The sequence below is a fragment of the Cornus florida genome, unplaced genomic scaffold, assembly GCF_030987335.1.
Source record: "Cornus florida cultivar Cherokee Brave unplaced genomic scaffold, ASM3098733v1 CherokeeBrave_3.0.0_Hap2_Chr09, whole genome shotgun sequence".
In the NCBI taxonomy this organism is placed as follows: Eukaryota; Viridiplantae; Streptophyta; class Magnoliopsida; order Cornales; family Cornaceae; genus Cornus; species Cornus florida.
The window spans coordinates 31,779,614-31,804,614 of record NW_026775579.1 but is presented as its reverse complement, the minus strand read 5'-3'; the positions used below and the strand labels follow the sequence as shown (position 1 = coordinate 31,804,614).

The following is a 25,001-nucleotide window of genomic DNA, read 5'->3' as shown; positions in this document are numbered from 1 at the left end:
TGAGGAATTGCGTAATGACACGTATGAATGTGCAAAAATCTACAAGGCAAACACTAAAGCTTTTCATGACAAACACATCGTCAAGAAGTCTTTTGCCCCCGGACAAAAGGTTTGGCTTTTCAATTCCCGCTTGAAACTCTTTCCCGGTAAAATCCGGTCAAGATGGGATGGTCCATACATTGTCACTACTGTCTTTCCTCATGGAGCAATCGAACTTCATGATCCTGCAAAAGGATCACTCTTCAAGGTTAATGGCCAACGGCTTAAGCCTTGCATTGATGGCACAATCCCAACCCGAAAAGTTGAGGAAGTCCTCTTGACGGACCCAATTTATGAGGATTAGTGCCAACTCTAACTTCATCTAGCTATCGACATTAAATTTAGCAAAGCAAGGGAATAAATTCTTTCCATTTTCCAAGCTTCCCTACCTCCTTTCCATTGCCTGAGCCTTGAAATTTTCTGGGAAATGGTTTCGAAAAGCCAAAAATTTGATTTTTCTGGAATGCTCTTTAGTTGTGTTCCACAATTTTAGATCGGCTTCTTAGACTTTCTCAACTCTTGTTTTCATTCCCGGAAGTTTCCGGCTCTATCGGGCAATTTTCTCGGACTTTTGACTTGGCCCTCACATAAATAGCCTCTTCTCTTCCTGCATTGTTGGATTATGATTCCTAAAAATCATCCATACATTACATTGATGTTGCAAAAAGTTGAAAAGTTTCTTAAATTCATTCATGCAGTAGAGAGAAGTTGCAAGGTCTCAAAATTTTCCCAAATTTCATTCATATATTCATTGGCGGAAAATTGCACAGTTTGAAAATTTTTCTAATTGTTCCATGCATTGTAATAAGGTATAGAGTTGAATTTTTCAGCCTTGCATTCGAATGACATGATGTTGCAAAGTTTAAATTTTGTTGCAATGTTTCAAGTTAAAAACATATATATTTTTATGCAAAAATTTTGCATTATTATTATTATTAACAATAATAATAATAATAAAATTTCATGAACTTGAAACATTGTCTCAAAAAAAAAAAAAAAAAAACAAGAGAAGCAATTTTCATTCATTCATAGGAATTCCATTGCAGCCATGAGCTCATAACTTCATGCATTCATTCATCCATGCATTCAAGTTGGTTGAAAAATTTGTATCCCATTATCATGCATGCATAAAAATGATAAATCTTCAGGTTCACAGTTTGCATGAATGCATGTATGCATTGCATTCATGCGTCCTCATCCATGTAGTCCAAGTCTTTCATCCAATTTAAGTCCATGCATCCCATGTTACATTTCTTTGTTGCAATCATCCATGCAAACTCATTGCCTTCAGATTGCAACATTCAATTTCCATGATGAGCAACTTCATTACTGTGCTCATTATCTTCATTTTGAGCAATCCCATTTCCCATTTGAGTGCTCGCAGCTTTCAAAGCATCAATCCTAGCTCACTGCCTCAATTTAGAGCAATCCAATTTCCATTTGGAGTGCTCTAAATTTTTAGCCCTTCATTTGCAGCCACAGCCTCATTTTCGAGCACTCTCAATTCCTGTTAGAGTGCTCGAATTTCCTGCACTACCAAACCGAGCCACTGCCCCATTCTAGAGCACTCAAAGTCCAACTTTGAGTGCTCGAGCTAAGCTTTCCCTCTCTCTTTTAAAACCCCGAAACCACAACTCCAACCTCAACTCCTCTCTTCGGCTGCAAGCCATACCAAGCTCTCACTCTCCTTCCCCACCAAACCCATCACCTTTTCTCTCTCCTCCAACCTCCACACAACCTCACCCCCTGTCGGTTGCAGCACCACTTCTCTCTCCCTCTCTCCCTTCACCCGAAACTCCTCACCCACCTTCACCATAACCAACCAAAACCACCACTTCACCACTCACCACCCACTGCCCTTTACCCCAACTCTTCCACCACCCTAGGCCACATCCCCCACACCACCTTAACCTACCATCACCACCACCCCCCCCCCCCCCACCTAGGATAGAGTCATTCTTGATCTAGGCTACACTCTCTCTCAAGGTATGCCTCTGCTATCTTTTCTTTTCACTTTCTTAGTTAAGTTGTTGTGATCATATTGAGGAGTATGGGAAATACCTTTAAGGAGGTTTTGTTGTGCTGTTGATGTTGCTCTATGCTACAGCCTTGTTTGTGCATAAAATTTTTGGGTTTTGATACTCCATCCCACTCCTCTTCACATTCTCTCTTTTGTGGTGCACGCCAGGTGCTCGCTGAAAGTCCTTAACCAAGTCCACTTCTCTAAATGTCTCGTGCTGGCCCTTCTAGTCGTCCTCGACCCTCTGCGGGTGCTTGTGCTGTCAATCGTGAGCGACCACGTGATCCTTAGGTTGGCAAACAACTCAACTACGAGCTTTCCTTTCCGCTCACGGATGCCTTTGACATTCTACCCACTACTTCGTGGGCTGTAGCCGAATTGACTAACCGGCGTCTGCAGCACATTTGCGTGCCCCTTGCCAGGGTTGCCTCTTCTACCAGAATCTCCAATGCCCTGAAGAGCCACCCATTTCTCTCACTACATCCATTGATGGCACCACCTATGCATTCACTATGACTGACATCATTCAGGTTTTTGGTTGCCCCATTGAGTGCCCCGCTGACCTTTTGGACCCTACTGGCCATACTTTGTATGAGCAGGTCGATGATATGACTGTCGAGCAGGTAGTGGCCGCCATTGGCAATGTTGACGATCCTAATAGGCCCCGGTCTTTTATTCGCAAAACCAATCTTCCAGAACGCCTCTGGTTCATTGACACTGTTTTCAAGCACAGTGTCTGCCCTTTGGTGCATAACACCGAGTGTAGGGGCCTCCTTTTGCAAGCCTTATATGCCATGGACCAAGGCCAATGGTTCTCCATCCCGGAGCTCATTTGGACAACATTTATGAAGTTTTGGCATGACGCTCATAATCCACGGGTTCTGCGAGTTGAAAATCAGAAATTGCCTTTGCCGTTTTTCATCACTCGGCTCCTAAAGCACAAGTGTTTCATTGTTCCTCCCCATGAACCAAAAGGCGAAAAGATTAAAAATTTTACCAAGCGCCGGTGGATAAATATTCTTAGCCATTCTAGTACCCCTCAGCCTGCTGCCCCCCTGTTCATCCAAGCTCCACCTCCTCCTCCTTCTGAGGATACTTCCACGCCCGCAACCGCTGTAAGGTTAGAGCCTCCGTTCGACTCTCAGCAGGACCAGGCTTTCATCCGGGCTAGCATTGCCGGTATTCATGAGCGGATGGATCGTTTTGAAAATTCTTTGTCCGCGTACACTCGGACTATGTGTGCGACTTCTTCCCGTGCCGAAGAAGATCGTCGTCTTGCTGCTGAAGACCGCCGTGTCGCAGCTAAGGAACGTCGTTTGGCTCAGGCCGACCGGCGTAAGACTCAGTCTCTCTTCCATTCCATCCTCGCCCGTCTTCCCTCTGGACCATAGCTGCTGCGAGTGTTGGACCTTATCTTTTTGTTTCATATGTACATATTTCTCTTGTATCTGTTGTTTTACTTTTGCACTATAAGAATTTGTTATGTATAGGTTGCTCTAGTAGACATGATCAATGTACAGCTCTTTTTGTAATCATGTGAACTCTTTTTGAAATGCAAATTCTCTCTTTTCTGTTAACTTTATGTACATTATTTTTCTGTATTTATGCTTATATTTTTAATGCTTTTTCTAGTTGTCTCTTTTTGTTTTTCATGATGCTATCTAGGTTGCGCGGTCCAATTCAAGTTAAGGGGTTCTTCTCACCATGCCGTTTCCTCCCCCTGGGTATTTTTGTTCCTTTTTATACTCTTTGTCATTTTTGTCTTTAACTTACATCCATGTCCCACATTGAGGACACTGTGTCGTTCAAGTTTGGGGGTGCATCAAAGCATTCTTGGCATAGCTTTGGTATCATAATTTTGTAAAGCAATGATAGTGTAACTTGGAACTTGTCGGAGACAAAGCATATGTTTAATACCTTGTGTATAGAAGCAATTGAGAAATTTTTGAAAATAAAGAAATTTGAATTTGAAGTGATCCTGCAAATACAATGTAGTCTATATAAATGCCTTAATTAGATTCTTGCTGGATTTACACTCTTATAAGCTTCACAATGCACAAATGCACATTGGAAACTTAACTGTGAGGCATGTAACTTGATTGACCTTGATCTTGGCCTAGTTAATCTGATTTGTTGAACCTAATGGATGAATATGTTTGGCATGATATATTTTGATGAAAAAAAAAAAATGAAGATGAGAAAGGAAGAAAATAATGACCAGTTGAAGTTCGTAACCATTCCAACTCGAGCTATTAAGCCCTATGGTGTGTCTCTACACTTAACACCCTAAAGTCGTCTGGTTTGGGAGCTGTTGGCCTAACGCTTGCTACATGGGCTGGTTAGAAAGCTTAAAGGACTTAAACATTGCACGGTCATTCAAAAAAAATGTGTGTAATAAACATGGTTTGTTGGAATTCATAGCCTTTCCAACTTGAGCAATTAAGCCCTAGGAGTGTCTTTACACTTAGCACCCTAAAGCCGTCTGGTTTGGGAGTTGTTGGTCTAATGCTCGCTACATAGGTTAGTTAGAAAGCTTAAAGAATTTCAACACTGCACAACCATTTTATGTTTCACTTTTGAGTTATAATAAATTGTTAACAGGCAACAAAAGTTGTCTTGAAAATAAAATCATGCCTTAGGGACTTCATGTAAAAGGGAATTCATTGATTTGAAAACTTGTGCCTTGGAATTGGAAAAGAAAGTAAAAGCCGCATGTTGAGAATTCAATTCACCTTCACTGGAGTTTGAGTTATTTCCATTTAAGAGATGACAATTGAATTATTTATATGGACTATGATGTTGATGCATGCATGTTGAAATGGTTTTTGCCAATTTTTGTATCAATGCTTCATATATGCAAGGTAGTCTTCCCAATGATCCCGTCTCCAGCTCTTTATCTGTTTCAAGTTGTATTTGAGCTATGTTTATGTTTATTTTTGCCATGGTGGATATTTTTGTAATAGCATTCCCATGTTTTTCATTCCATTGAGCTTTGCATTTTGGTTTTGCTAAGGGACTAGCAAAATGTAAGTTTGGTGGTGTGATAAGCGCCGAATACTGTATATTCAAGCGCCCTAAATTACATTAACAAAGTCCATTAATTGATTATTTTATGTAGATTATCTCCATTTGCATGTTTTTGTATATTTTCAGGTTAAATTGCAAAAAGGAAGCAAAAATGATGCCGTGTGGAATTTTGAACAAAAAGGGTGCCAATTCTGAAATTTTGGCAGCAGTAGAACCTGACTTTTGTCTCCATTTTCGACCTAGCAAACTCAAGAACTGGACTTCCATCATAACATGAAAGATTTAGAACTATGAATCAGCTTTCCAAATGTTCAAGCAGTTCATCATTCGGGGTTCGGAGCAGAGAGTTATGATCTTCTTACCAGAGGTGCGCAGAACTGCCTGGCAGCACTGAAATGCTGCCTTTCTCCCCATTTTCGACCAACCAAACTTGAGAATTGGGTCTTCATCAAAACATGAAGTTTTTAAAGCTCTGAATCATCTCTCCAAATCTTCAAATAGATTATCATTCAGAGTTCAGAGCACAACGTTATGGTCATTCTTCCACAGTGGGTCAGAGATGGGCAAGAATTGCATGTTGCTCATTCCACTAATTTCGAGTGCTCGAGACCACCCTTCGAGTGCTCGAAATTCTGGCAGATTGCACTTGGAAATGGCTCAATTTCAGCCACTTGCACATTGGTTTCCTCAATGCCATCTTCCTTCTTTATGAAGTGGTTGGAGGTGTTCCTTGGAGGAGAGATAGCCTTGACTTGAGCTTGATAAGAGAGAGGGAGGACCACATAGATGTTATCATTCATTCTTACAAGATTAGAGGAGAGAGAAGAGAGCAAGGAAGAGAGTGTTCTTGAGTGCTACAGTAGAGCTCAAAAATGAAGTTGTATTCTTCGTCTTCTTCTTCCATTTTTGTATCAATGGAGAGCTAAACCTCCATCTAGGGAGGTGATGAAGCCTCCTCTTTTGATCATGTTCTAGATTAGGCTATACTTTTGGGGACTATAATGTATAATGTATGGTAGTTTCATAGTCTAAGAGCATATTCCTTCTTGTAATGAATTTTAATGTGTAAATGGTTGATGTAAGTTCATTGTCATATCTTTGATGATTCTTGGATCAATCTTATTGCTTTTATTTTCATAGTGACAATGAAAATATAGACTATGAATGTTTTTCAAGGCATGTTGATTTTGAAACTTGATATTCCATTGCTTAGGTACCTCCTTTGATGGTTTATACTTAATTCCTATCTTCATGTGCTTCACCATTTGATTGAAAGCTTGATGGTCTTTTGCTTGAGATAGTGTATTTGATTCTACACCTTAGTTTAAGTAGTTCAACTATGGTAGCTTTTGATGGATCATTCTTGTTTTGATTAAGTGAACTTCTTGATGATTATTAAGCAATGGAGTTGCTTCATATTTCTTGACCATTGCATATATGCTACTTATCCCCAAATTTAGACCTAATCTAGCATGTACTTAAGGTGTAGTGTGGATTCATCTCCCTAGTCTTTTCTACTTGTATCTCACTCCTTTAATTTCCTTGCAATTTATTGTTTTATGCACTCCTAATTTCCTACTTTAGTGACTATCAAACAAACCCTCATTACCCCTCATCATTCTAAGAACAATTCTAGACTCTCAGGTTGCCATAGACTAGCGCAGTCCTAGTGGTTCGACTTACCCGACCAATAGCCCTATTTTACAATGATTCGTGCTATTGTGAAGGTTGATGTATAGTTGATCAACCGATCAGTTTCCGAGACTCTTTTCCGTGAATTGACGAATTCCTTTGAGGACCGAGTCATTTTCACATTTTCACTTTTGTGACACTATTCACTTTTTGTCTTTTTCTCGGTTATCACTTTGTTGGCATAACCTCACTTTTCGTGTTCAGATTTGATTCCGGTTTTGCATACATCCACGATATTTAAATTCCTTGCTATGTGTATTTTTAATTTTGTAGAAAAGTATGCTAGTTGTGTACTTTCTTCCTTAGGGGTGTGGATGCACACTTCTTTGGAATTTTCCTAACTTTTGGGGTTTTAGTGTAATTAAATAAAGCAATTATTTTTCGTCTTAGGGACCATTTTGTAATTTAATTTGGAAGATATTTTGGAAAGGACCTTTTTGCAATATCCGGAAAGTGTGACAAGTGTCACACTCTTATTGGTCCACTTGTTGACATTTGTGTGGAAACAATTTGATGCCATGGATGACGACATGTGGAGGGTGGAGATTGAACCACTTGTTGACCTAGGATTGGTCCACTTGTTGGCTTGGATGGTTGACAAGTGTAGGCTTAGGATTAAGCCTACAATGGATGCTTGGATGAGTGACAAGTGTATGCTCCAAATTAAGTCTTGCAATTATTTTTGGGCCACTTTGGGATTATGGTTTTAAAGATGGGTTTTTGCGCGATTGACTGTAAATGTTAATGAGCGCTGAAAAGTGCGTATTTAAACCCCTTAAGCTTAAGCATTCTAGTACTTTTATCTATCTTGCTTTACCATTTTAGATTGATTTCGTATTATTTCCATTTTCAAGCACTTATCCCGAAAATAAGCTAACTCAGCCAAATAAGAGCAGAAATGAAGCAATTCTGGGTTTAATCAAAGAAAGGAACCAAGTGGAAGCAAAATAAAGAAAACGGTGGAAATCAACATCTTCGATCGATCTTAGATCAAAGTTCGATCGATCCAACATGATGGATCTCAGCACTTTAAGATGGATCAGAGCCATGATGACATTTTCAGAGATCTCAAAAGTTTAATTGATCCAACATCATTCTTTAATCGATCGAACTGTTTTGTCCTTATCCAAATGATTGATCTTATCTAGTTGTACCGTCCTACCAACCACTTTTATCCTTTTCCCAAAAATATCTTCAAAATATCTCAAATTTGTCTTTATCCAAAAAGCGCCACCAGTGAGGATCGATCCAGCCTAAGTTCGATGGATCTCATTCATGTTCGATGGATCCAAATCTAAGGTTTGATCGATCGAACTTCCTCCAATACGAAAAAGTTAAATTTCTAGCTCATTAAAAGTTGTCCTTTATCCAATCATTGGGGAATATTGTGTGCACGACCCTAGCTCATTTTGGGTGTCATTTAACCTACATATATAAGGATAAGGATTGCTTTTTATAAGGAGAACCTTATACCATATCATACCATATCATACCACCTCATACCATATTATATCATCTCATACCATATAAGAACTCTTGGAGAGCAAGCTTAGAGGAGGAGGAGGCTAAGACACCATTGGAGACTCTTCATCAACCAAAAAGCAAATCTCTACCATGGTGTTAGCCCTTAAGGGTTAGAGAAGCACTACCATGAGTGGGTAGACATCCTCTTGGGGCTAGAGTTAGCCCCAAGCATGCTTTCTACATCTTAATTTTGTGTATTATTGAGGGATTAGTGTAGTAATACAAGTTTTGGCACTTTTATATATAGATCTTGTTTATTCAATGATTTATGTGGTTTAATGCTTCCAATTGATCATTTCATTCTATCCATATGTCTATGTATGCTAGAATAGATGTTCATATGTTTGTCTCTATTTCTAGTGTTATTGATGTATGTCTATGTGTATTAATGCTATAGATCTAGAGATTGTCAAAAATATTGTGCTTAAAGGAATGCTCTTGTCATTTTCTAGATGGTACATGTTCATTTCTTGATGGATTGTGCCTCTCCCTTAGCTTAATTAGTTTAATTTCATGTTATTAGCTTAATTGTAGTGTAGTGGTAGCATAGTTGTTAGATGGGAGGACAATCCATGCTTGTTGTTTGATGTTCCATACTTTTGAATGCAAGTAGCATATGTCTCTAACCATGTGGTGTGTTTGACTTGTGAGCTTAATGAAATGATTAATTACTTGCTAGATATATTGTGCTTTTCACATGCTATTTAGACAATAAATACTTAATTGGCAGATGTATTGGGCTTTTCACATGTTGATTAGACACTGTATGCTTAATTGGTCACACTTGCTAATTGAATCAACCAAACACACACACACATCAATATTGCAACGCATATTTCCCTCATTACTCACTAGTTAAGGGTGTAGAAAAACATTGTTTGGTGGTGACCTCTAATCCCCAAGATTTCTCTCTCTCTTACTTACTCCTTATAGCATTCAATTATTTAGTTTAATTTACTCTCTAGTTTAATCAACCAACTAATCATTTGTTAGATCACTCGACCTACTAACCCTAATAGCGATTCCATAACCACATTCGACTCCAATCCCTTGGGACGATCCCTATTCACCATAACTATATTTTTAGTGAAGGTAGTAGTGGCTTCTATAAATGTAAAACTAGCCCTCGCTTTAACACACACTCTTAAGCTTGTGGTGTAGCTACACACCAGATGTGTGTGTTGACCATGGTGTAGGAACACATAGTGAGTGGAGGATTTCTCTTTCCTTCACTCACCCATTTTCACATTATGTAATTTTCTTCCTCATTAGAACCCTAGCCTCCATGGATGGAGCTTGAAGCCTTAGGCCATGACCATGATTTTTGAGGGCCTTCCACTCACCTTAGGCCATAAAGCTCGGAACACTTTTTGTTCCCCACATCCTCCTATACATAATCCTTGAAGGGTTTACCATTTTGTGTTGATTTGCCTTGGATTCTTGAGAGACTCTTCCCTAGTGAGGTAGGGGGTGTTATAATTTATTTTTTCCAAGTGATCTTACTTGCTTTTATGTGAAATACAAGTTGTATGCATGTTTTAATGTTAATTTGAGAAATTAATAATTGTTGTAACTTATATATAACTCATTTTTGACTTGGTATATGGCATGGCCTTCACTTGATCCTTGTTATATAATTAATTGGAGCCATTTGAATTAGTTTTCAAATCTAAAGATTTAAACGAATTTAATTTGATTTAAGTTCTATTTAATTGTACCCTGCTTGTTTTTCATTTTTGACTTGATATATGGCATGGCCATGACTTAGTTCTTGTTATATATTTAATTGGGATCATTTGAACAACTTTTGAAAACTTAGAGATTTAATTAATTTAAATTAATTAAAATGAACATAATGATGGCTTGCTCATTTTGCTCTTTTGATTTGGTATATACAATGAGCATGCTATATTGTTTAACATATATTAATTTGAGGTTATTCGGAATAGATTTAAAATCTAGAGACTTTCCATGATTAGGTTGAAAATCTCTTAAAATGTGGCATTTTAATTACCTTGTGAGCATGCTACTAACTTGATGTAGAATTAGTACTTATGGCCCCTTAACATGGTAATTGGACTTAGCATGATATGGAATATCATTGACTTGAATGGCTTATTTTCATATATCTTGTGTAGGTATATAACTTGTTAGAATATTACAATTGTTTACCATGGAAGCTAGTTATTAAATTGAAGCTTATTTAGTACTTATGGCTTAGGATGGTAATGTGGCTCAATTGTTGTAAAAATTTTATTGCTTAGTGTGTAAATTGCATATTGAGGACAAGACTTGTCATATGCTACTTAGACTTGAATTCTAGGACATGAATTGTGTGGATTCAACCTTACTTGTGCATGGAATATGGTAACTTGCATTTGATTTTGTATAAGTTTTGAACTTGTTGATTTAGGAAAGCTTGTGAGGACATAAATTATGTGATGGCTAGGGTTTGGCTCTAGTACGGAGACAAGAGTCTTCTAAGTCATAAGTGCGCATTAGGTAGTACGTTGTGGGTTGTAATTACCCAAAAATACTTGCTTGGTCTAGCGACCGCATGTCCTTATCTTTCCACTATTTGATTTCGCATTTAATTTCAAGTTGTTAATCATGGATTACTTGTAGCTTGAGAACTAATGCTTACTTGGATATTTGAATCCTATTTAGTATACTTGAACTTGTATACTTGCTCCACGAGTTTAAATTGCATTTAGTATACTTGTGCTATGTATACTTGTCATATGTGCAATCCTATTAGCTTAGTATACTTGTGTCAGTATACTTGATTTATGAGATTTTCATATAAATGCATACTTGTGTAAATATGCTTAGACATTGCATGACTTGTCTTAATATGGTTTAGTATACATGGAAATGTATGCTTGTACGTAGTATAACATGTTTGAACATTGCTTAGTATACTTGAGCATGTATACTTGTATGCCGTAGTTTTTTTCAATTGCATGAGTAGCTTTGGATGCTCGCTGAGTCTCACCTAGACATAGACGTTAGGCGGCATGACCCCTTTTGAACTGTATCATGTTAGTCTAAAAATCTGAAAGAAATCGAGTCGATGCATGCTCATTCTCTATGAGTAAACTTGTTTACTCACCCCGAAGTTACTGGGGGTTTTGATCAGGTACGAAGACTTGGTTTGTGATGTTCATCATTGCTTGGATGATTGTGGACTTGAAGATTTTAATTTTTGTAAAGGTTGGCTTGAAATGCCACTTGAAGCCTTATTGTCAAAATATATATTTCTGATTCCATATATGTAGTGTGTACATGAGTACACTCCTTACAATGTATTTGACATGTATGAGATGAGGCCAGAGGCCAATGACATGTATTTTGTATCCTATGTAATTTATGACTTCATGAAATATTATGAAATTATTGAAAAATGTTAAGTAATTGTCTCCCTATGTTTGCATCGGGTGCGGGAATTCCATTTTGATTCTTCCGTAGGATCTCATTAGTCATGTATGAGGTGTGGCCGAGGGGCAAACGGTCATTTGAAACCATTTTATAATTTTGGTTTTCATATTTTCCATTTCAAGTTTATTTTCGCCTTTTTGGCCGTCGGGGGGTCGAATTTTGACTCGGCCATCTCCGAGAGCCTCGGATCATTCCCGCATATTCAAAATCACTATTTACATTTGCGTACATAATCGTTTTTACGAAAAACCCTTTCGTTTGTGTTTTAAGCCTCCTATGGACTCATTTCACCCATTTGTTGAAAAATCTGACCGTAAGGGCATTTTGGGGATTTTCTTTGGCAAATAAATTCCATTCTTCACTCTATCACATAGAAAATGTGATTTTAGGGGGAGTTCTTTTTTGTGTTTTTCCGAATTATGTCATCTTGACCTCATAAACTGCGCTCCAAGTTTAATTTTTTACTAAAAACATTGTTTCTGCATTTTTGGAGGTTCCAGCCCATGCCACTGCCGCATTTGGTGGGCCCCCACTACTTTTGGGCATGCGCCCATGGGTTTTTGATGCAATTGGTGGGCCCCAATAGGTTTTAGTTAGGCGCCCGCGAGTACTGTTCCTACTACAGACACTATTTTTCAACTGGGCATATCTCACTCGTTTTGACTCTGAATTAGTCTGTTCTTGAGTCTAAACTGACCCCATCGAAATAAGCTTTCCAATGATACCAATTAGAGCTTCAGATTACATTTGTATCTCAAGTTATTCATGTTTTAGTGAAGTAGTGTCAGGATTTTGTTCGAACCAGGATACAGTTTCCCTCCCTTCGACTTCAGGACTTGGTATCTTTTCTGTCCGGACTCCGAATCAGGTGATTCTTGAGTCTAACTTCATTAATATTTTGTTTTCTTTCCAATGGTGCCAGTTTTACTTTCAGATTTTTATCCTAACTCAGGATATCCTTGTTTTAGTGGGTGGGTGTCAGATTTGGTTTGAACCAGGATAGGGTTCATCTGGGATTTCTCTTCCCTTGGCCTTGGGACTTCATGTGAAGTTACCAAAGGATGTTTTAGGATGTTTTAGATCTAATTTGACTTATTGAAAGTTAAATTGCTTCCTCTTAGGGTAAAATGACCATTTTACCCCTGGCTCTTCTCTTGTAGGGTTTTGATGCCCTTCTTTTCATTTTGTTTCCGTTGAGTCTTGAAACTTTTTAAGAGTTTATTCTTATTCCCCAGGGATAATGTACATCTCTAAGGACTTATCTTAGTTTTGCTTCCGCACTTTTTTCATTTAAATTTCGTGGCTTCATAAAGTGTCATCGTGTTGCTTAGGGATGACGTACCTCTCTTGAGGCCATTTTGCTTCTTTTGCTTCCACATCTTAGATCCAGTTTGGGTCATCACAGGACACACTGGGTTGAAAAATCCAGGGTTGTCACAGGTGGTATTAGAGCTCTCAGGTTTGAAAACCTTAGGACGACGGGTTTTAGGTGTATATCATGCTTGTTTTGCCATGTTTTATATATTTATATGCTTCCTAAAAACATGTTTGTGTGCTTATGTGTTATATGTGGTATGCCATTGTTTAACATCATTTAATCCTAATTTAAAGAGCATGACGTATGATGTATGCTATATTTGATTAGTATATACATGTTTGATTTGCATATTTGACAGGACTTGGTATTAGTCATGGAATGTTTGAGTCGAGGTTTAGTTGTATGCTGAGTTGCACTTAGTGCAATTGTTGGTGTATCTAGTTTTGTTTAGGCACTCTTCTTTGAGGTTGTTGGTGATTGTCCATATGGTTTTATGGTAATGTAGGTTGTTGTTGACCTAGCATTGGTTTTGAGGTAAGTGGTGGGTCACATTTTGTTTGAGCTCTTGTGAGTTAATTTGTTAAGCGTAGCCTTAGAGCTTTTGGATAGATTATGGATTTGTTGGTTTTGGGCTATGTTGGGGTTATGGACCTCTTAGGATCCTTGGTTGATCGGGATGATTCCTCTGGGATTACAATTTTCGTGGGCGGGTACGTTTATGGGTGGGTGCATGGAACTGTCATGCTATCGTATTGGCGTGCTACAAATGCAGTTCTGATAGAATCAATATTGGTTTTGTTTTGATAGACATTGTCCTTTTGATCGATGATGATGATAGTTATTTTGGGGATCAGTCGCAGTGATTGATTTGGTTGTTATTGGTATGGCTATAGTTGCCATTTTCTTTGAGTTTTCCTTACATGATAACGCTTTTGGGATCAAGTCGATTGATTGATGTTTTGGGTAGAGAGAGCATTGCACTGTTAGTGTCACTTATAGTGTCACCTCTATATTTAGAGATGGATTGTTAGAGTCTTACCATTGTAGTGAGGGCTCACATTTGTTTTGAGACAAGTTGTTGTCACATTGGTTTTTGGAGTCAGTTTATGGCTAGGACTGGTCATTCCTTTTACCTAGACACTCTAGGACACGATGTCCATAGGGTTCACTATTGCATCATTTTTATCTTCTGTAGTTGCGTTTACTACCATGTTGGTAATATGATTTATGTTGTTGTAATGCATGAGTAGGTGAAGTGTGTCCACATTTGCTTTCTTGTTGTGTGGCATTAGCATGACTTCTTTAAAAGTTTTGAGATCCATGTTGTTACTGCGTTTTTGTGACATGATTTTGTGCTTACGTGGAGACATGCTGCATGTATCCTTGATTTTTATCTATGTGAGTATATTTATTTATTTGGTAGTTGCATTCCTTATCATATGCATGACTTCCATATTTGGTTCTCCCTTTTGTTCCCTTTTCGTGTTTGTCATGTTGACAGTTGTGGGAGAATAGGATTTCTTCTCTTTCTTTGTTCGAGTACGGGACTTCACAAGGGGTGGGTCTCTTCTCTTCGTCGCCTTATGCACGGCTTTGGGGTTGGTTGGTCCGTGAGGATCACCATTGTTGTCTTGAGTCCTTGGTAAGGATTTGGTTAATTTTGGTCGACTTACTTCCATGTAGGGGGTGAAGTCTTTGACCTTGTTGTCTTTCATTTCAGAGACTGAGTCATGGTGTTGTCCTCCTTAGGACTGGTGGTTCCCTTTCTTTTGTGTCTTCCCTTGGGGAGTTTTGTCATGGTTGTTGACGGGTTGTGGTGCTCAGACTGAGTGAATTGGTGTGAGGTCATTTTACGGGAACTTGTGTCCATTTGGTTAAGGATTTGGTTGACTCGTTGTGTGAGTTTGACGCTGTCTAGGGATGTCTTTTGGAGACTTGTTTCAGATTTGGAGACTTGTTTCAATTTTGGAGACTTGGATATGATTGACTCTTAGAAGAGGCTTTGAAGGATCACTGTTAGATTTGGCTTGTTTGTGGAGTTTTCTCGTCCTAGTTATAGCTAGGCATATTTTTGAGGAATCGTAGCTCCAGTGGTTATTTATGGATCGATGGAAAATTGAGGAATTTTTATTTAGCTTGGTGTTGCCAAGCACGATTTCTAGAGATTCGTTTTTGTGACCTTAGTTGTCAGGATTTTGATGTTTGTGCCACTTGGTGGACTTATGTTTCAAGGATTTAGTTACCCATAATAGGGATGTGGATTTAATGTTTGATTATGGTGTGATCTTGTAGTTGATATGTTCAGGGAGATATAAATGACTTTCAATAAAAATGTCTTGTAGGAAGGTTCGTTTTGATTTCTAGAGGTTTCGATTGCTTTTCAGGTTTTGGATTCTTGATTGATGCTGTTAACAGTAGTGTTTTGAGACATTGGAATTGTTGGTTTTGTTGTATTAAGGATTGAGACCTGAAGCTGGCAGGTACCCATAACATTGCCGTTAGAATTTTAAGAATGGCCGAGATGTCAATGTCTTTGGACCATGTCTCAACTCTTGCGGAATGCCAGGTTACCGGATTACTTTTGGTAATGATGATTTTCGACATTGATGTTATTCGTATCGAGAGGTTTCATGGGTAGACCTAGTGGGGGGCAGGTTATGAACAAGTGCCTTATACTGTCATGCTACCATATAAAGTTGTGTGTTGTGGGCGGGTGCTAGTTGCCGTCGTTGCTACCTTACTGACGAGTAAGTGTGGGCGGGCACTAGGTACTGTCATTGCTACCTCACATTTGAGTACATCATGGGCGGGTTCTGGTCGCTATTCGTGCTGCCACGTCGTCTTTGTTCAGTACCTTGATTTGATACATAGATATCTTGGAGTTCTTTTGGTGGTTGTTTTTGGTTCCTTATGATGTTTCGTCAGGAGGGATGCTTTTGATTGTTGTTTTCCTTTCCCTTATCTGACCTCGGATTCTGTGTGTGACCTTCGACTTGTCGTATGGCCGCGTGGTCACTTTCCTTTTGAGTGGCTATCCTGTCGTGCGCACGTGAGTGCGAATGACATTGGTTTGTACCTTGTCTTTTAGTTTTGGGATTGCTTTTATAGCATGTTATGTGGGATACTCAGAAATGTACTCCGCAGTTATCCTGGTTCCTCCTTTTTTTTTTTGTTGGGGCTGGATTTCGGGGACGAAATCCCTTTAAGGTGGGAAGGTTATAATGACCCCGGTCATTTTCCTTCCTTTCATTTCCCTCAGATTTTCACGGATATTTTTTTTTTTCGTTGATCTTTTCCTTTCTGAGTTCGGTTTCTTGCCACATAATGTCATCTTGAGTGCTCGGAGATGGTTTCCGAGACTCTTTTCCGTGGATTGATGACTTCCTTTGAGGACCGAGTCATTTTCACATTTTCACTTTTATGACATTATTCACTTTTCGTCTTTTTCTCGGTTATCACTTTGTTGGCATAACCACACTTTTGCAATTATTTTTGGGCCACTTTGGGATTATGGTTTTAAAGATGGGTTTTTGTGCGATTGACTGTAGATGTTGATGAGCACTGAAAAGTGCGTATTTAAACCCCTTAAGCTTAAGCATTCTAGTACCTTTATCTATCTTGCTTTACCGTTTTACATTTATTTCGTATTATTTCCATTTTCAAGCACTTATCCCGAAAATAAGCTAACTCAGCCAAATAAGAGCAGAAATGAAGCAATTATGCGATGAATCAAAGAAAGGAGCCAAGTGGAAGCAAAAGGAATAAAAAGGTGGAAATCAACATCTTCGATCGATCTTAGATCAAAGTTCGATCGATCCAACATGATGGATCTCAGCACTTTAAGATGGATCAGAGCCATGATGACATTTTCAGTGATCTCAAAAGTTCAATCGATCCAACATCATTCTTTAATCGATCGAACTGCTTTGTCTTTATCCAAATGATTGATTTTATCTAGTTGTACCATCCTACCAACCACTTTTGTCCTTTTCCCAAAAATATCTTCAAAATATCTCAGATTTGTCTTTATCCAAAAAGCGCCACCAGTGAGGATTGATCCAGCCTAAGTTCGATGGATCTCAGCCATGTTCGATCGATCCAAGTCCAAGGTTTGATCGATCGAACTTCCTCTAATGCGAAAAAGTTAAATTTCCAGCTCATTAAAAGTTGTCCTTTATCCAATCATTGGGGAATATTATGTGCACAACCCCAGCTCATTTTGGGTGTCATTTGACCTACCTATATAAGGATAAGGATTCCTTTTTACAAGGAGGACCTCATACCATATCATACCATATCATACCACCTCATACCATATTATATCATCTAATACCTTGTAAGAACTCTTAGAGAGTAAGCTTAGAGGAGGAGAAGGCTAGAAACACCATTGGAGACTCTTCATTAACCAAGGAGCAAATCTCTACCATGGAGTTAGCCCTTGAGGGTTGGAGAAGCACTTCCATGAGTGGCTAGACATCCTCTTGGGGCTAGAGTTAGCCCCAAGCATGCTTTCTACATCTTGATTTTGTGTATTATTGAGGGATTATTGTTGTAATACATGTTTTGACACTTTTATATATAGATCTTGTTTATTCAATGATTTATGTGGTTTAATACTTCCAATTGATGATTTCATTCTATCCATATGTCTATGTATGCTAGAATAGATGTTCATGTGTTTGTTTCTATTTCTTGTGTTATTGATGCATGTTTATGTGTATTAATGCTATAGATCTAGAGATTGTCAAAATATTATGCTTAAAGGAATGCTCTTGTCATTTTCTAGATGGTCCATGCTCATTTCTTGATGGATTATGCCTCTCCCTTAGCTTAATTAGTTTAATTTCAAGTTATTAGCTTAATTGTAGTGTAGTGGTAGTATAGTTGTTAAATGGGAGGACAATCCATGCTTGTTGTTTGATGTTCCATACTTTTGAATGCAAGTAGCATATGTGTCTAACCTTGTGGTGTGTTTGACTTGTGAACTTATTGAAATGATTAATGACTTACTAGATATATTGTGCTTTTCGCATGCTATTTAGACAATATATACTTAATTACTAGATATATTGTGCTTTTCACATGTTGATTAGACAATGTATGCTTAATTGGTCACACTTGCTAATTGAATCAACCAAACACACACACACATCAATATTGCAACGCACATTTCCCTCATTAGTCACTAGTTAAGGGTGTAGAAAAGCATTGTTTGGTGGTGACCTCTAAACTCCAAGATTTCTCTCTCTCTTACTTACTCTTTATTGTATTCAATTATTTAGTTTAATTTTCTCTCTAGTTTAATCAACCAACCAATCATTTGTTTGATCACTCGACCTACTAACCCTAATAGCGATTCCACAACTAAATTCGACTCTAATCCCTTGGGACGATCCTTACTCACCCTAACTATATTTTTAGTAAAGGTAGTAGTGGCTTCTATAAATGTAAAACTTGGCCCTCGCCTGAACACACACTCTTAAGCTTGTGGTGTAACGACACAATAGATGTGTGTGTTGACCATGGTGTTGGAACACATAGTGAGTGGAGGATTTCTATTTCCTCCACTCACCCATTTTCACATTATGTAATTTTCTTCCTCATTAGAACCCTAGCCTCCATGGATGGAGCTTGAAGCCTTAGGCCTTGAACTTAATTTTTGAGGGCCTTCCACTCACCTTAGACCATGAAGCTTGGAACATTTCTTGTTCCCCTCATCCTCCTCTACATAACTCTTGAAGGGTTTGCCATTTTGTGTTGATTTGCCTTAGATTCTAGAGAGACTCTTCTCTAGTGTGGTAGGGGGTGTTATAATTTATTTTTTCCAAGTGATCTTACTTGCTTTTGTGTGAAATATAAGTTGTATGCATGTTTAAATGTTAACTTGAGAAATTAATGATTGTTGTAACTTACATATAACTCATTTTTGACTTGGTATATGGCATGGCCTTCACTTGATCCTTGTTATATAATTAATTGGAGCCATTTGAATGAGTTTTCAAATCTAGAGATTTAAACGAATTTAATTTGATTTAAATTCTATTTAATTGTAACTTACTTGTTTTCCATTTTTGACTTGATATATGGCATCGCCATGACTTAGTCCTTGTTATATATTTAATTGGGATCATTTGAACAACTTTTGAAAAATTAGAGATTTAATTAATTTAAATTAATTAAAATGAACATGATGATGTCTTGCTCATTTTGCTCTTTCGATTTGATATATGCAATGAGCATGCTATATTGTTTAACATATATTAATTTGAGGTTATTTGGAATAGATTTGAAATCTAGAGACTTTCCATGATTAGGCTGAAAATCTCTTAAAATGTGGCATTTTAATTACCTTGTGAGACATGCTAATAACTTGATGTAGAATTAGTACTTATGGCCCCTTAACATGGTAATTGGACTTAGCATAATATGGAATATCATTGACTTGAGTGGCTTGTTTTCATATATCTTGTGTAGGTGTATAACTTGTTAGAATATTACAATTGTTTACTTTAGAAGCTAGTTACTAAATTGAAGCTTATATAGTACTTGTGGCTTAGGATGGTAATGTGGCTTAATTATTGTAAAAATATTCTTGCTTTGTGTATAAATTGCATATTGAGGACATGACTTGTCATATGCTACTTAGACTTGAATTCTAGGACATGAATTGTGTGGATTCAACCTTACTTGTGCATGGAATATGGTAAATTGCATTTGATTTTGTATAAGTTTTGAACTTGTTGATTTTGGATAGCTTGTGAGGACATAAATTATGTGATGGCTAGGGTTTGGCTCTAGTATGGAGACAAGAGTCTTCTAAGTTATAAGTGCGCATTAGGTAGTACGTTGTGGGTCGTAATTACCCGAAAATACTTGCTTGGTCTAGCGACCGCATGTCTTAGTCTTTTCATTTTTTGATTTCGCATTTAATTTCAAGTTGTTAATCATGGATGACTTGTAGCTTAAGAATTAATGCTTACTTGGATATTTGAATCCTATTCAGTATACCTGAACTTGTATACTTGCTCCACAAGTTTAAATTGCATTTAGTATACTTGTTATATGTGCAATCCTATTAGCTTAGTATACTTGTGTCAGTATACTTGATTTACAAGATTTTCATATAAAATGCATACTTGTGTAAATATGCTTAGACATTGCATGACTTGTCTTAATATGGTTTAGTATACTTGGAAATGTATGCTTGTACGTTGTATAACATATTTTAACATTGCTTAGTATACTTGAGCATGTATACTTGTATGTCGTAGTTTATTTCAATTGCATGAGTAGCTTTGGATGCTCCCTGAGTCTCACCTTGACATAGATGTTAGGTGGCATGACCCCTTCTGAACTGTATCATGTTAGTCTAAAAATCTGAAAGAAATCGAGTCGATGCATGCTCATTCTCTACGAGTAAACTTGTTTACTCACTCCGAAGTTAGTGGGGGTTTTGATCAGGTATGAAGACTTGGTTCGTGATGTTCATCATTGCTTGGATGATTGTGGACTTCAAGGTTTTAATTTTTGTAAAGGTTGGCTTGAAATGCCACTTGAAGCCTTATTGTCAAAATGTATATTTCTGATTCCATATATGGAGTGTGTACATGAGTACACTCCTTGCAATGTATTTGACATGTATGAAATGAGGCCGGAGGCCAATGACATGTATTTTGTATCTTACGTAATTTATGACTTCATGAAATATTATGAAATTGTTGAAAAATGTTAAGTTATTGTCTCCCTATGTTTGCATCGGGTGTGGGAATTCCATTTTGATTCTTCCATAGGATCTCATTAGTCATGTATAAAGTGTGCCCGAGGGCCAAACGGTCATTTGAAACCATTTTATAATTTTGGTTTTCATATTTTCCATTTAAGTTCATTTTCGCCTTTTTGGCCGTCCGGGGGTCGGATTTGGACTCGGCCATCTCTAGGAGCCGCGGATCATTCCCGCGCGTTTAAAATCACTATTTACATTTGCGTGCATGATCATTTTCATGAAAAACCCTTTCGTTTGTGTTTTGAGACTCCTATGGACACATTTCACCCATTTGTTGAAAAATCTGACCTTAATGGCATTTTGGGGATTTTCTTTGGGAAATAAAATCCATTCTTGACTCTATCCCATAGAAAATGTGATTTTAGGGGGAGTTTCTTTTTTGTGTTTTTCCGAAAAATGTCATCTTGACCTCATAAACCGCGCTCTATGTTCAATTTTCTGCTAAAAACACTATTTTTGCATTTTTGGAGGTTCCGGCCCTTGCCACTGCCGCATTTGGCGGGCCCCCGCATCTTTTGGGCGGGCGTCCATGGGTTTCTGAATCAATTGGCAGGCCCACACAAGTTTTGGGCGGGCGCTCGTTACTACTGTTCTTGCTCCAGACACTTTTTTTCAATGGGCCATATCTTACTCGTTTTGACTCCGAATTGGTCTATTCTTGAGTCTACACTGACCGCGTCGAAATTAGATTTCTAATGGTACCAATTAGAGCTTTAGATTCCATTTGTAGCTCAAGTTATTAATGTTTTAGTGAAGTAGTGTCAGGATTTGGTTCGAACCGTGATACGGTTTCCCTCCCTTCGACTTCAGGACTTGGTATCTTTTCCGTCCGGACTCCGAATCAGGTGATTCTTATGTCTAACTTCGTTAATTTTTTGTTGTCTTTCCAATAGTACCAGTTTTTGTTTCATATTTTTATCCTAGTTCAGGATATCCTCATTTTAGTGGGAGGGTGTTGAATTTGGTTTGAACCAGGATAAGGTTCATCTGGGATTTCTCTTCCCTTGGCCTTGGGACTTCAGGTGAAGTTACCAAGATCTAATTTGACTTTTTAAAAGTTAAATTCCTTCCTCTTAGGGTAAAATGACCATTTTACCCCTGGCTCTTCTCTTGTAGGGTTTTGATGCCCTTCTTTTCATTTTGTTTCCGTTGAGTCTCGAAACTCGTTGAGAGTCCATTCTTGTGCCCTATGGATGACATACATCTTTAAGGACTTGTCTTAGTTTTGCTTCCGTACTTTATTTATTTGAATTAGGAATTAGTACTCTTTTGATCGTGTCTTTACTTTGTTTTTATTTTTCTTTTTGTTACTTATTGTGTTTGTTCATCTTTGACAAGAAGTATTGAGCTAGGAGGCAAGGAAAGGAGCATCCAAGCAAAGGAGCTAAGCAAGCAAGGAAAAATGCTAAAAATTTTAAAAAATTGCTAAGCTAAGCTATAAATTTGGAGTTGAAGTGTTAAAGGACCTTTGTGAGCTTTTTCTTACTTAATCCCTTAGTTAAATCGTCGGCCCGCGTGGAGGCTTGTTTCTAATTTCTTAGATAAATCGTTAGCCCGCGTGGAGTCTTGTTTTTAATTGTTCTTTGCATCATTGTTGTTAAAGCAAAGGAGTATGGGTTAAGTGTTTGTGGAGGAAGTTTTATTGAAATTGTTGTGAAGTTGAAGTATTTGTTCATTCATTGTGTTTATGTGTTTTCACATTGTGCATGCATGGTCGTAGATCACTTAAACCAACTCTTGTCCCTCTTGATTTGCATATTGAATCTGTAATTAGAAATCCTAGAGGATGAGACAGTTCGAGTTTTACCCGATCCATTACATTAATGGAAGGCCATAATGAAAAGAATGTAGAGGACCTTGGTCACATAGACCAATAAGGTATCCTTCATCCAAATGTGCATCATGAGAACATTCAAGCACCATTAGGCATGCCTAGGCCATTTATTCACCAACCACAACAACAACAAGGCCAAGTTCCATTTGGAATGCCAAGGCCAATGTATGCTCCACAACCTCCCATCATTCAAGGAAATCTAAATCAAGGTGCCCATGTTGCACCTTAAATTGCTAATCCTCCACTTGCTTTAAAAGATCACTATGTGCCTAATGAATACAATGCACCCACATGCATTCAATTGCCACCATTTAGAGCACATTACTATGAAATTAAGCCACAAACCATTTAAATGCTTCCTAACTATCATAGACTCCCAAGTGAAGAACTTACAAGCATTTGGATGAGTTTCTTGAAGTATGTTCCACCGTAAAATAACCGGACATACCAGAAGAGGTTTTAAGACTCACACTTTTTCCATTCACCTTAAAAAACAAGGCAAAGTATTGCTTTAACAATCTTAGGCCTTTTTTAATCACTTCTTGGCAAAAATGCAATAAGTGTTCTTGAACAAGTACTATCCAGTTTCTAAGACCAATGCCATAAGAACCTCAATTCGAGAATTTTCACATAGGGATGGAGAAATGTTTCATAAGGCATGGGAACGCTTTAATGAATTGCTTAGGAAGTGTCCACATCATGACATGCCCAAATGGCAATTAGTTCAATATTTCTTTGTGAGCTTATCGAACAATTACAAAGGCATGGTTGATGCTTCCATGGGTGGCTCATATATTGATAGGCATGAGGATGACGTGTGGCGTCTTTATGAGAGTATGAGTGAAAATTCTTTGCATAGAACATTATTATCCAATAATGGTAGAAATTCACAAGGTAGGAAGAGCGTTGGCTTACATCAAGTCGACCATTCAAATGAAATAGCCGCCGAAATGAATTTCTTATCTCAAAGGTTTGATCAATTGTTAATTAACCAAAACTCAGCGAACCAAGTATCTTCCTTCCCTAACCATTCTCGTCGTGCATCAAATGAAACATGTATGACTTGTTCTAGTGTTCTTCATTCTACTTCTCATTGTCCTCAAGGACAAGTGCAAAATGAATCTAATGAACAAGTCAATGTAGTTTTTGTGAACTAAGGGAACAATCCTTATGGTACTCATTATAATCCAAGTTGGAGAAATCATCTGAACTTCTCTTGGAAAAACCAAGGAGAGGGCTCAAACCCTTCTAAAGTGGTTTTCAAGGGAAGTACATTCCACCTCCACTTCAAAACCAAGGATCCCAAGGTTATAGACCTTATCAATCATAAGGGAATCAATTTGTTAATTCTCATTTTCCCAACCAATCTTATTCCCAAGGAAATACTAGACGTCCCGCCTTTGAAGAAAAAGTTTTGAATGCTTTGGGCACTTTAGAGGCTAACACACAATTGCTTGATTCCCACTCTCAATCTATTGCGAAGCTAGAAACCCAAGTAGGGAAAATAACAAGCACTCTTAATGCAAGAGAGAAGGGAAAGATGCCTATTAATGCCCCACCTAAGCAACAATGTGTTGTGAAAACCTATTTCTCATCGGAAGGCCACACCATTGAACATGTTAATGCGGTGACTACCTTACGGAGTGATAGGATTGTGGACAATCAAGTTGAAATGTCCAATGAAGAGAATGAACCGGTGCAACCTTAAGTTGTCACCCTTCCCATTTCACATCCCATTCCTCCTTCATTGCATATACATGATCTTGTGAATGAGAAAACTTCAAAATGTGATTTTAAGAATGATTTTGAAAATGATTTAAAGAAAGATTTGTAAAAAAAATGAATTTGAAAAGGTTTTGTTGAAAAATGATTTGAAACAAAATGATTTGAAAACTTCTTGTATTAAAGAGACTTCAAAGAAAAATTTTGAAAAAGTGTTTGAACCAAAAGTTCCATTTCCAGATGCCTTAAAAGGATCCATTTCAAAAGACAAGCAAAAGGCAAAAACCAATGAAATCATGGAAATGTTTAGGCAAGTGAAAGTTAATCTTCCACTTTTAGATGCAATCAAGCAAATTTTGGCTTATACCAAATTCTTGAAATACTTGTGCACCCAAAAGCGAAAGAACAAGAGCCAAGCATCAAGAAAAGTGGTTTTGATCGAGCAAGTAAGCTCAATTTTGCAACATAACACTTTACCAAAGTTTAAAGGTCCCGGTTCACCTACTACTTCATGCATTATTGGTGATCATATCATTAATCGGGTGCTTCTTGACTTAGGAGCAAGTGTTAACCTTCTTCTATACTCGGTTTATGTCAAATTGGG

The 25,001-nt window shown here is 37.9% G+C and overlaps 1 pseudogene; it reads right to left on the bottom strand.

The window, feature by feature from the left end:
- Positions 1–23,282: 23,282 nt before the first annotated feature.
- LOC132275659 (small nucleolar RNA R71) lies at positions 23,283–23,381 on the bottom strand (annotated as a pseudogene).
- Between the last annotated feature and the right edge of the window lie 1,620 nt (positions 23,382–25,001).